This window comes from Eumetopias jubatus, unplaced genomic scaffold (assembly GCF_037043125.1).
Source record: "Eumetopias jubatus isolate StellerSeaLion01/CBP00866 unplaced genomic scaffold, mEumJub1_p1.0 scaffold_1, whole genome shotgun sequence".
In the NCBI taxonomy this organism is placed as follows: domain Eukaryota; kingdom Metazoa; phylum Chordata; class Mammalia; order Carnivora; family Otariidae; genus Eumetopias; species Eumetopias jubatus.
Window position 1 is genome coordinate 137,934,379 of NW_028274807.1, and position 14,024 is coordinate 137,948,402.

At 42.3% G+C, this 14,024-nt stretch overlaps 1 pseudogene; it reads left to right on the forward strand.

Annotated features, from left to right (window-relative positions):
• The first annotated feature begins 312 nt into the window (after positions 1–312).
• On the forward strand, positions 313–2,328 carry LOC148165067 (uncharacterized; annotated as a pseudogene).
• The last annotated feature ends 11,696 nt before the right edge of the window (positions 2,329–14,024 follow it).

Consider the following 14,024-nt stretch of genomic DNA (forward strand, 5'->3'; position numbering starts at 1 on the left):
CGCGCCCGGCTTCGCCGCCCACACCTCTCAGGTTTCCGCGACACCCCCGCCGCCAGCCTGCCCACCCTTCTGGACAGCTGGAACTGCCGTCCCATCCTCCTTTCCCCCCTCCCCCACACGCCCCCGCCTCCACGCAGTCCTCTCGCCAAATTACCAGTGCCCTCGAGACGGTTGGGTTGAGCACCCCTGCCCGGGGAAGGTAGCCTGCGGGCGCTTGCCCCGAGCCTGGGGAACCGAAGGTCTCCTTTCCAAGCGCACTCACATTATTCATGCAAAGTTAATCCCCGCCGCGTCACGGCCGCCCGCCCGAGGATGTGCGCCTTCCTTGGCCAAGCCCCGCAGTCTCCACCCTCCTCCGCCCCCTCCTCCCGGCGGCGGGGTCCCGGGGAGCGCAGGCGACGGGACGTCGCGCGAGTCCTGCAAAATGTCAACTCCTTGGGCGAAGAGAGGCGGCCGCCGCCACGGCCGCGCCGGCCCTCCCCGGCCACTCCACTTTTATAGGCGTAGGAAGCGAGTGTGGTCCGGGCACCGGTGTCCCCGCCTCTCCGGGCCCCCCGCGCGCCCGGCCCGCCCCGGCCAGCTCCCCGGGCGCTGCCTTACTCCGGGCCCGGGGCGCCGGCTCCGCGCCGCGTCTGCGAACCGGTGACCTGGTTTCCCCTTCAACCCTCTCGGCGGTCCTACTCGCGCGGCCCCGGCGGCGCCGGCGGCGGCCAAGAGCAAGCAAAGCCGGCTCCGCCAGGGGCGCAGCGAGGAAATGGCCTCCCTGCCGCTCGCCCCGCCGCCGCGACCGCCCCGAGCCGCCCGGCTGGCACCCGACACCCCCAGCTCGGCCCCGGGCCGGCGCCCAGAGGTGTCCGCCCCTCGGTGCTCGCGGACCCCTACCCCGCGGCCCACGCGCACACCGCCCCGGGCCGGCCGCCTCCGCACCTGCCTCCCCAGGTTCGGGCGCTCGCTCTCCTCCCAGTCCCGGCCGTGCCCTCCACCCAGGGTGCCCTTCCCAGGGTGGCAGTGTTGCGGTGGGTTGGGTGGCCGCGCGTCCACCCACCCGGCGGCGTGCGCACCGAGGTTCGGGTTTGGGCGTCATTCCTCTGGTAGGAGAAAAGGAAGAAATGGGGGACGAGTGACAAGGAGGCGGAGGACCTTCCAGAAGCTCGGGCTTTTCTTCGCCCGGCAAGACCAGCGCGGCCCCTGCCACCGCGCTCCTCCCTCTTTCTCCAAACCACTTGTGGCGCGTGTCGGGCCGACAGAGCGCTCTGGCTCCTCCTGGGGCCTCCCATGGGCCCGGCGGTCTGGAGTTCCCTTACCGTCACCCGGCCCCCGTCCCCTCCACCCCCTATGATAGTTTGGAAAATACCTGGCTTGCCTTTGAGCGAGACACCCCTCCGCAAAATTATGCACATCCTGGGAGATGTGTGCAGAGTGGAGACACTCCACAGGTTCCAGAAGGGCTGCCGTATTAGTCTTTGCCCTGGATATGTACAAATAAAACCCGGAAGACAAAAATCGTTTATACTCTTGAAGAGTTCTGCCCCAGGCAAATATGAATTTCTAAAATGCCCTCCCCCACCCCCACCTCAAGTCTTGAAAGCCAAGGGTTTAGGCTGGGAGAAAATAAAGCGGGCAGCTGCATTCTGGTCTGGAAGAATGCTTGTAAAAATACTGAGTCCCCAAAAAGCTAAACTGCAGTCGGTACGAAGTTATAGTTGCAACAAAACTATTTTGACGACATAGTACAATTATTTTCTTATGGATAATATTAAAACAATTCCTACTTCATTATTCAATATACACATTTATTCGTACAGAAATGTGATAGAGCTATGACGATTTGTATCCTCAACTGTCTGAGCAATGTATAGATGATTTATTGGAGAGTTTTACAGATTTCCAGCCGGTGACGTGTGATTTATTCCAGTTTCTTGTGAGCATCCCACGGAAAGGGGCGAGAAGCCACCACCCTAGCTAACAGCATTAACAACCACAACTGTCAGGAATTCCGAAACTGTTGCCTACGCCTGGATGCACAGTGTTTCAGGTGCTTCAAGCGAGGAAAAGTCGCAGACCTCCAGGCTCCCTGGCGAGAGGGAGGGGCCTCCTGGTCAGACTCCGTGGACCTTAAATCCCCTCGGTTCTTGGCGACAAATCCATGCTTTGTTTTATTTTTCACTCGTAATAAGGCTATACCATATAGGACTTGCAGGTTTTGTAGCTGGAGAGAAGTTGTCCTCCCTTGCAGGGAAGTTCCTGGGCTTTGCTCCAAAGCGGCCCCGGGATGTTTTGGTTGGTTTGGAGGAAAGCTGTGGAGTCTGCACCGTTTGTTCCAAATAGGTGGCCCCCTGGTGGCTAACTGTGGGTGAAAACTCTGGCCAATGAGGAAAAAGCTTGGCTCCGCCAGGCCACAACAGTTGACAGCCTGGTCTTCCCAGGGGCTTTGGAGCCATGTGAACAACTTCCTAATAAGGGGGGAGAGTGGGAGGAGAGTGATGCCAACCTTCCTTCACAAAGGTAGATAATAGGCCCTAAACCCTGGTGGAACTTGGAATTTTTTTTTCTCTTCCTGAGTACAACTTGGAGCTAAATTCCTTCTTAAGAAGGAAACATCATACAGAGAATGAAGTATAACAAACACTGTTGCTTCCCTTTGTCTAAATGGCTTTGTTTTTCTGATCTCATTTTGCCTGGAAACTTCTGAAATAAAGAGTAAATTACAACATGAAATAAATAGCATGGTATTATTCAAACAATTCATGAGTCTATGACTGTAACAATGTTGTATAACAATGGGGGAAGGCAATTTTAATGCAACATTATTGAAACAACATGAACTACTAAGGATTCCATGAATTGGCCCTCTGAGGGCTGATTCCATGATGGCAAACAAGGATTGACAACAGAACACGTCATTGCTTTTTCTTAGTTTTCACAAAGGCAGACAATGGAGGAATAGTCTTATGGGGACCTGGCTGAAGGCAAAAATAATATTCAAACTTTAGAGCATATGGCCCCGTGTTCCAATCTAGCTGGTTTGAGAGGGCACATCAGAGCCACCTGTAAGACATCCTCATTACCAGGATCTACAAATTCCAAGTTGCTGCCTTGGTTCAAGGAAACAATTTGTTTTTATATTCATTCATCCATCCACTGCTGGGGTAAGAAGATAAATAAAACCTAAAGTCCAATAGGACTGGGATTACACTGAAGCCAGTGAGGTCAGTGATATAAATACAGGGTCTGCGCCTGTCTTTATTTAAACTCTTGGTATATTGTTCAAGAAAGTTGAACAATATATTGCATTAAATAATATTTAATTATATTGCATTAAAATATAGTTTCTCTTGATTACTGAGTTTTTTTTTTATCACATTGCTTCTTTTTTTTTAAGATTTTCTTTATTTAATTGACAGAGAGATAGAGAGAGAGAGAGACAGCGAGAGAGGGAACACAGGTGGGAGAGGGAGAAGCAGGCTTCCCGCTGAGCGGGGAGCCCGATGCAGGGCTCAATCCCAAGACCTTGGGATCATGACCTGAGCCGAAGGCAGTCACTTAACCGACTGAGCCACCCAGGCACCCAATTGATTACTGAGTTTTTGATTCCCCTTAAATTTTGCACTCAAGGCAATTGCCTCACTTGCCTCATGCAGGTCCTCATTCTGCTGTGCCTTCAATACTAACAAAGTCTAATCAGTAAAGTAAAACTCAAGTAGAATTTCCTCAGTGTCAAAGGTAATCAATATATGGTAAGGAACTTTAGGTCAGGGAATTAGAGCTGGCGGGGCATTAGGAGAGAATGGAAGAAATCAGGGGAGAGATCACTGAATGCAAACATGGCCCTTGAACCAGTCCATCAAGGATGGACCAGATTTTACTAGGGAGTATTCAAACCAGAAGAAGTGCTATTCCAGGCACTGGAACCACTGATATTCTTTCATTCACTCAACAACTCCTTAGTCTAGTTGTGCAGCCAAATGACCCAGCCCTGGAGATTCTCATTCTGCCTGTTTATTGTTAGTTCCTGGAATTTATTTTGGTTATGAAGGCCCCAGAAGTGATTCTGGTCCATGACTAGACAGATAAGAATGCCAAGCCTGTCCCTGCCCTTCAGGGAAGACAGACTATTGGGGAGATGACATGTTCAAAATTAACTCTACTTTAAGAGTGAAGGTGCAATGAGAAATATATAAATATAACTTGCTAGGTGATTGCTGGTGAGGAGGCCATGATAGCCTAGGAATTGTGGTGGGTGGGGGGTGGGGTTAAGACTTCCTGTAGAAGATGGCCAGATAGATCTTGTGGGAGAGGTCATAGAGAGGGAAAGACACAGCTGGTCATAGTATTTGCAAGGCCTAGTACAAAATGAAAATGGGGGGCCCTTAATTCAAAAGGCAGGAAAAAAGTGCCCTTGCAGGAACAAAACATAAAGCTATCTCCTTTTTTCCATGTTCTCTTTTTGAAATTGTCATGGTAATTTTTATATATCACTCTAAGTAATTTAATATCACTCTAAGTAAAGAAAAATAAGCATTTTAAATTATTAGCATTAATTTTACTGTTCATCTTTATATTATACAATACTAGTTTTAAATGCAAAAATAAGAGCATTGAACTCTTTTGTGAAATCAACAGAATTACACAATTTGTATTTTTGTGGCTAGTTCACGTATTTTGTAGTTTGTGTATGCATATGTGTTTTGTTCTTATCAGAACAGTGGAGACACAGCACAAAACTAACTGAACTGTTATTTTTACTTCTTGATAATGTGCCCATTCTACCAAGATTCTATCTTTGACTTACTTATTGATGAGTAAGGAAGAACTGAAAGGAAAAGGAACTATGGGTTGCCCTTTCCTTCTATGTCTTCACTTTCAGAGTAAATGGTTAACTAATGCTGGGAAGTAAGATGAGTAAGATAGAAAACGATAGAGTTTTGTGGTGGTTGTTTTCTTTCTGCATTCAAGGCAACAATGGAATGGAATGAAATGGAATGGAGTGGAAAGGAAAGCATGGCCTCTAGGGGTTGTCCGTGCCCCCCCCCCCAGTTACTCAGTCATAGATGTAACATGCTTGTCTTGTACTCAATTTGAGTTTTGTTGACCTCTCACACATTGTGGGGCCATTGGAATTCTGTGCTCATGGAGCATCAAGAATGTTATATGTGAGTGTTGATTCACAAGATCCTTGGGAGCTACCAGGTATAATCTGAAACTGGTCCCCATACACAGAAGGCAGGGAAAGATCAAAGAGTCAAGCCACTCCAGGTTGGTAGGTGGTAGGTTTAATGAGCAAGGGAACTTACACATGAGGCTGGTCTTGGGCAGCTGCAAGACAAGTAGATCTCCACACCTACCTGCCAAATCTTAAATGTTTATATAGAGGCCTTGATGGTATTCAGTCACCTATACCACCCAGGTCTCAAGACCTCATCACTCTCTCAAGGGTGTATCCTTGGGGTGGCTTCTGGGAGCAGGGAAGGCAAGAGGAACCCATATTTCAAGGACAGGGGAAAGGGTGAGGAGCCCCTAGTTGCCGGGGTTCAGCTCATGAGTCAACAGGTAGTCACAGCTTCTCAGTGACCTCCCCTAACAGTGAGTGGAGCAGCAAAGAACGGCAGTGGACACAAATTCAAAGATAAAATTAGTGGGAATTTCAAGATGGTGAAAACAGAGTATTAAACTAAGTGCCAGGCTGAAAGCATGGGGACCTTCTGAGCTTTGGACCCTGTGCAACTGCACAGATTGCATGCCCATGAAACTGGCCTGGCAAAAGAACTTGATCCTTTGTTGTGGTAGAAGCCTAGGGCATGTTGGAGATGCAGTAGACAGTCTGGTATGGTTGCTGATAGACGTATGTACTATAGCTAACATTTTTAAAATATGTATTATTTCCAGATACTGTCCTAAATACTTTACACATTTTTAAGAAATTGCCCATGAACTCTCTGAAGCTGTATCATAATGCACTGCATTTTCCAGATAGGGAAGCTAAAACATAGGAAGACCAAATAATTTGCTTAAGCTCAGGCCCAGGTATTGGCGGCAGAGGCGATGCTCTTAACCAGCCCATCAGCCTACCTTTATGTAGGAGAGGGAGTTATGGGGCAGGCATATGGAGATGGATAATATGAGCATGTCTGGGAGTCATGGGACATGTCCCTAGCTCCTCGATTAAGGGACTGCTGTTCAGTGGGAGGATCAGAAAAGGCCTAAGTAAAACAAGCATGTCACCAGCTAGAAACTTCAAAAATTCCCCAATTACATTCTCTTTGTTTTCCAGCTGGAGGTAGAAGATTCTGAGGCCCCAGGGCAGGAACTGGCAAGCCATAAGCCGGAAGGAGCCTGGGTCCCTTGATCACACTATGGAAAAGAACGAGAACACTCATATTCAACTGTTACAGTGATTGAGTAATCAACTTCTGGCATAATAAGCCACTGAAATGTGCAAGTTTATTTGTTGTGGTAGTTCATGTCATCCCAACACACCCATCAGCCAAGCCAAACTCCACCAGAGCATAATTTTTTTCTTTAAATAGTTGCAGTTAAAATAATAAAATAGGCCTATGTATGTCAAAAAGAATATAGCTCCAAAACAAAAGGCTATGTTAAAAAAAAAAGGTCAGAGCAATAATTTTTAAATTGAAGTGTAATTTATTTACAGTAAAATTGGCAAATTTTAAGTGTTTAGTAATTTTTACATTTTTATACCTATGTGTAATGACCACCCAGAATGAGATAGGCATTTCCAGCAACCCAGAAAGTTTCTCTGTATGTCTTCTTTGTTGATAACCACTCCCTTTGTAGATGTAAATGCTATTTTGACTTCTGTCATCATTTATTAGCTTCACCAGTTCTTGAACATCATATAAATAGAACCATACCATGTGTTCTCTCTTCTCTCTGGTTTCTTTTACTCAGTGTATGATTTTTAGATAAATCCACATTATTTTGTGGATTAGAAAGTTGTTCTGTTTTTCATTTCTATCTGATATTCAATCATATAAATAGACTACAATTTGTTAGTCATTCTCCAACTAAGGGATATTTGGGTTATTTCCAGTTTGGGACCATTACAAATAAAGTAGCTATGACAATTCTTTAATAATTCTTTTTGTGGATACATGCATTCATATCTTTTGGGCATATGCTTAGGAGTGGAATTGCTGGCATATATTATTTCCTAATTATTCTAGTAAAGCTCTCTGAGGTACCAGCACAATTATGAGAGACCTAGAAGATAAGCAATTAGCATTTGCTGGCTTCTGTTTATTCTTCAATTATCACAAATAAAATATTCAACAAAGTTATGTGGAGTTGAACTTGAGTGAATAAATATTATCCAATATTCTCAGTATAAAAATCTTCAAAACAATCAATATTCAAATCTATGATGGCCCTATGTAGCAATTACAAGCTCTGCTAGGAGCCACAAATTATTTCCTATGAACTAAGCCACAGACTAAAAGCCTATGCAAAAATGAAGATGCTGATGAATTAAAATGCATCTGGAAAAAGGTGAATGAAGAAAGGAACTTAGGAATACCAAAACCCTTTTAAATTCAATCTTGATTTTTAGCTCTCTGAAGGATAGGTTTAAGATGAGCTGAGTAATTGCTAATTGGACTGTAATAAGCTATGTTCATTGTGAGCACACAAAGTATAGCGCATTGTTAAATTCTTTGCCAATCATAGAAGAAATCTAGTGGTTCATGACATACCTCCCCAAAACATGTCAATTAAGTGTACTTCCTTTTTTTTAGTTATGTTTATATGCAACAAAAGTGGAAATGTAATTTTAAAAAATTCTATGAAAATATCCTTTCTGTTTAGAAAGGGAATAAAGGTGAATCTTACTCATTTTCATAGAATGAATTCTAATTTATCTAGATACAATAATACATATATGATGCTTATGATTATGGGTTATTTTCAGATCCTTAAAAACCCTGAATGAGTCATATCTGGAGTGATAGTCATAACTTCAAATTTACTTGTTTTTGTTGGCTTAAATGAGATTCTCAATTTGAGGGCAATAGAAGTTTATTCACCCTTTCTATTTTCATATATTATGGCTCTCTTTTACAATAAACTTGCCTCATCCTAAGTTTACAAAGCACTGCATAAAATATTACAGATCTCCTTCAGATGCAACTGCAGAACACATTTTGAATATCTATAAATGATACATTTGAGGCAATCAAATTTAGAACCGGCAGAAAAAAAACAAGGAAGGCCTGAGTTTCCATTTATGCAGACTCAGAGCAAAACCTCCCACTGTGGTTCATATCAAATAATGGGCTGGTTAAAGATTTGAGTGTTGTGTCTTTGCTGATCATTTTGTGCATGTCACCTGGCTTCTCTACACCTCCGTTTCCTCATTTGTAAAAAATGGAGAAAACAATCATGCCTGCTTGATAGGGATGTTGTGAGAAATACCTGTGATCATAAAAAGATAATGCAGTACACAGTGTTTGGCACATAGCAGGTGCTCAATGAATATTATCTGCTATTCTTGAAAAAATAATTTATGCTACTTGAAAATTCAGAAAAATGGCAAAGGCCAACATCTTTTCTTGAAAGATAATGTCTTCTAAATTAATTAACTCAACAAATATTTACAAGTATTTGTAACAGTATTTACAAACTGCCTATTCCTGGGCTGGCACTATTATAGGCTCTGGAGAGAGAACAGTGAGCAAAGCAATCAAAATCCCTCCCCGGTGGGGCTTACATGTCTTTGAACAGGATTTCAATTCTCTGAAAGAGAAGGGACACTCCTATCTTGGCAAAGATTGAGCACAAACTCAGATACATGGCTGAATTCAGATTTGCAAAAATAATATCTTCTGGCAAAAGACTCCTTTGCTGATCAACAAGTTCCAGCTTTAATGATGATCTTTTGGAAGAAATGACTGCGTTTTTAGAAAAATATTTTCATATTTTTTCTGTAGCATTTCCTAACTGCTACAAACTTCTTAAGTGAGAATACCTTTCTCTAATATTCAGTTTCTAGAATACCTGGAATTTTTTTTCTAATACAGGTGAAAGTAAAGTCATCCAGAAAGCTCCAATTTGGATTTGGCACTGAGCTTATCAGATCTGAGCCATGCTCTTAATTTCCTTGGCCTAATCATTTCTTTCCTAGTCCTCCCATTCATATGAATAAATGCAAGGGATTGGTTTGATTCCTAAAATCTCTCTGAGTTCTTACATTTCAAAAGTATATACGATTTTATCTCCATTCAGTGACCAGAGAAATTACCTTTATTTTGTGGAGAGCTCTTTACTTTTCTTAACAATATTTTTGAGTTTATTAAATAAACTAAGAACCTGGGAAATACAATTTTTTAAAGCTGGATCTGGTATTCTTCTCCACTTCATGGGGTAAAAATGAAATGGGCTCAAGTTCCCTCCATGATGGCAGCTTCTTTTGGAAAGACTGGAAAGCAGCTTCTTTTTTTCCTCCTGATTATTTTAATAGCATTTTCCATTAGATACATAAGTCAAATGTCAGGAAGCTTTTATTTGCTTGTTTGGATAAACTATAGATTAAATTTGCCATCACTTTTGGATTTAATTAATTAATGGCAAGAGAATTGATCAATTCAGGCCATCAAATATTCTTTTCTGGTGTTTCAATGATTCCTACTCATTCTTGCACTCATTCATGAAATTAAAAAATGATGATGATGAACAAAGTCAGAAAAGAGCTAAAGAAATGGAGAGATATTCCGTGCTCATGAATAGGAATTGTCAAGATATCAGTCCTTCCCAGACTGATCTGTAGGTGCAAAGCAATCTCAGTCGAAACTGCAGCAGTACTTTGCAGATACCAACATCTGAAAGTTTATGCTAAAGTTTAGATGGACAGTCAAAAGACCCAGAATAGACAACACATATTAAAGGAACAAAACAAAGTTGGAGAACTGACACTACCTGACATCAAGGCTTACCATAACACTACAGTAATCAGGACAATGTGATAATAATTTTAAAAAAATAGCCACATAGATCAATGGAACAGAATAGAGAGCTCAGAAATAGAGCCCCATAAATATAGTCAACTGACCTTTGACAAAGTAGAATGGAGCAAAGATAGTCCCTTCAACAAATGATGCTAGAACAATTGGACATCCATGTGCAAAAAAATGAACCTTCACAAATGTCCTTCACAAAAATTAACTCAAACTGAATCTTAGATCTAAATTTAGAACGAATGCAAAATTCTGAAACTCTTATGAGATAACATAGGAGAAAACCTAGGTGACCTTGGTACAGAAATAACTTTTTAGATATAACACCAAAGGCACAGTCCATGAAGACAGCATTAATAAGCTGGACTTCATTCAAATGAAAAACTTCTGCTCTGCCAAAGAAAATGTTAAGAGAACGAGAAGACAAGCAACAGACTCGGAGAAAATCTCTGCAAGGACATATATGATAAAAGACTGTTATTCACAATACACAAAGAACTCTTAAAAGTCAATAGTAAGGAAACAAACAATCCAATTGAAAAATGAGCCAAAGACCTTAACAGACAACTTGCTGAAGAAGATACATAGATGACAAGTAAGCATAGGAAAAGATGCTCCATGTCTTATATCATCAAGGAAATGCAAATTGAAACAATAAGATACCACTACACACCTACTAGAATGGCCAAAATTCAGAACACTAACAACACCAAATGCTGGCCAGGATGTAGAGCAAGAGGAACTCTCATTCACTTCCTGGTGAGAATACAAAATGGGATGGCCACTTTGGAAGACAGTTTGGCAGATTTTATAAAACTAAACATATTCTTATCATATGATCCAACAATAGTGCTCCTTGGTATTTAGGCAAAGGAGTTGAAAACTTAGAGGAAGAACCTGCACAAAACCAGCACCCAATTGTTCACAGCAGCTTTGTTCATAATTGCCAAAACTTGGAAGCAACACAGATGTCCCTCAGTAGGCGAAAGGATAAAAAAACGGTGGTACCTCCAGATAATAGAATATTAGTCAGTGCTAAAAAGTAAGTTCTCAAGCTGTGAAAAGAAACAGTGAAATTACTAAATTTCACTTAGTAATATGCATTACTAAATGAAAGAAGCCCATCTGAAAAGGCTACATACCTTATGACTCCGACTATGTGGCATTCTGAAAAAGGCAAAACTATGAAGACAAAAAAAAAAAAAAAAAGATCAGTGGTTGCTGGCAGGTTGGAGTGGGACAGGACGAACAGGCACCAATGATTTTATTTTTAAAGATTTTATTTATTTATTTGACAGAGAGAGACACAGCGAGAGGGGGAATACAGCAGGGGGAGTGGGAGAGGGAGAAGCAGACTTCCCGCGGAGTGGGGAGCCCAATGCGGGGCTCCATCCCAGGACCCTGGGATCATGACCGGAGCTGAAGGCAGACGCTTAATGACTGAGCCACCCAGGTGCCCCTGCACCAGTGATTTTTATATTTTTTAGATTTGTTTGTTTGTTTGTGTTTTTTCCATTTTTATTGAGAAATAACTGAATACATCACTGTATAAATTTAAGGCTTATAGCATGATGTTCTGATTTACATATATTGTGCAATGATTATCACAAACTCTGTATGCTGAATACATGTCATTAGGCATTTGTCCAAATCTACAGAATGTACACTACCAAGAGTGAACCATAATGTAAACTATGGACTCTGAGTGATAATGATGTGTCAGGGTAGGTTCATGAAAGGTAACAAATGTACCACTCTGGTGAGGGGTATTGATAATGAGGAAGGCTGTGTGCATGTATAAGGACAGGAGGTTTAGGGGAAATGTCTGTAGCTTCCCCTCAATTTTGCTGTGAAGGTAAAACTGCTCTAAAAATAAAGTATTAATAAACAGATTATGATGATGATGATGATGATGATGGTGATGAAGGGTGGTCCTCCATATGAGGATGTTTGAGTTTTTTAAAGGATATAATGGCCATTTCCTCTAGCTTAATTTTTTAGCTGCTTTTATCTCTAAGTATAAAAAAAGTGTTGCTCATTCAAACTGTTGGCTTGACTGACATGAAACTGTTCTACCAGGCATTGTTTCATTCTTATCATGTATGTGCCCACCTCTTGGTTCTTCCTCTAGGCTTCAACGCCATATTGGAAAGAAGGCTTTGTGGTCACTGAAGTCGGAGAGAATACCAGTAGCGAGGAATGACAAGTCACTCACATTATTGCCCTCAAGCCATTAATTAAATTCGCTCAGCCCCAGTTTTTTCACCTACAAAATGGAGAAAAGCCCCACTGACAAGGGGATTCACTAAAATCACACTTTGAAATGCTGACTCAAGTTGTTGAACCATGGCTGGATCTTGGGTGCTAAATAAAATTTAGCTTTCTTTTCTTCTCACAAATGATCTTTCTTCTGAGTGAATCCACCATTCTCAGCAGCGACTGAGACCAAATATCCTCAGGAGAGGCAGTGGTGGGAAGATGATGGGCTTGGCCCCCACCACCCTGCTCCACTATTGACTGCACATTTGTCACAGCTTGGAAAATCAGTTTGTCTTTCAAAAAAAGGACCATATGAAGAGAAAAGAAAGAAATGGTTCTCAGTGTTGGGTTCTCCTAGCCCCAGTATTCTCATCTGCAGCATGGGAGCAATAGTTTCTGCCCCTCCTGCATCATGAAATTAAATTGTAAGGATCTGATGTGATAAGAGATATGAAAAATATCTCCCATGTGTACAGCAGTCTACAAACACAATGTGCTGTTGTCTGGGGAAATCCACAGATGCACAAGGAGCCATGTTGAAATGATATGCTGTGACCAGAGAAATCACAAACTCTCTACAAGCCTGAGACTTGGGGACTATGTATTTGAGTGATACCCAGTTCTGGTGTCAGAACTGAAACCAGTGGACCTTTACAAATGAAACATGACACATGAGCAGTTTCCTTTTCTTGTCTTGGCACATAATTTGACTCAAACTTCGCAGCTCTTAAAGTTCCATTTTTCTTCTTAACTCTTTCTAAATCTGAGTATTATCAGGAAGTCATTCAGCTGAAAGCTCAACTCCAGCCAGTGAACCATGCAGGCCATGGCCTATGAAGATTGCTCCCCCCCCAATAATTCATGCTGTGATAGGTGACAAGGACCCTGGTCTGCTACCACATCAATGACTATTAGGAAAATTAGTCCTCCCACTATTCCTCCAGCAGAACAAGCTTGATTCTGCCTCAGGGTCTCTGCACGTGCTGTGCTCTGCCCTCTACATAAAATTCTCTTTCCAGATCTTCCCGCAGCTTCCTCCCTCATTTTTGAAGGGAGTAATACATTATCTGTGCCCTCCCCTCAGCAAGTTTTCTGATGATCCTAGAGGTCATCTCATAGAGCAACTTTCTGTCATTCTCTAGCTCCCCAGTTTTCAAGCGTGGACCTCCCACCAAACAGCATCAACATCACCTGGGAATTTATTAGAAATTAAAATTCTTAATCCGCACTTGAGTCCTACTGATTCAGAAACCCTGGGGGATGGGACCTATAAATCTAGATTTTCACAAATCAACTAGGTGATTCTGACACATGCAGAAGTTGAAGAACACTGTTCCAGCCCTTTACTGTGTTTGCCTCACAGTCCTTATTACCATCTGACATTATATTACTATTTCTTTGCAGATTTATCATCCACCTCTCCTACTAGAATCCAACTCTCAAGGAGAGACTTGGTCACTAATGTATCCCCAGCACTCAGAATAGTAGCTGACACACAGCAGGCTCTCAAAAAAAGATTTTGAGATGAGTGAATGATTTGCCACTTCAAGGTTGGCACAACTCATCAAAACCAGGACACAGGACTGAGCACAAAGTGTCAATGCATCATCTAAATTTCCAACCCAAGTGACATGAATGGGTTGACTATGACCTCGAAGAGACTTGGTGCAAGGATAATGTCTCTCATTTTACCTAATTCTACAAAGTTAGTTTCTTAGAGTTTATAAATGCTACATCTTGGACCAGAATCCAAATCTCACGGTTCTTGTCCAGTCACCTTACCATTATATTTGGACTAGG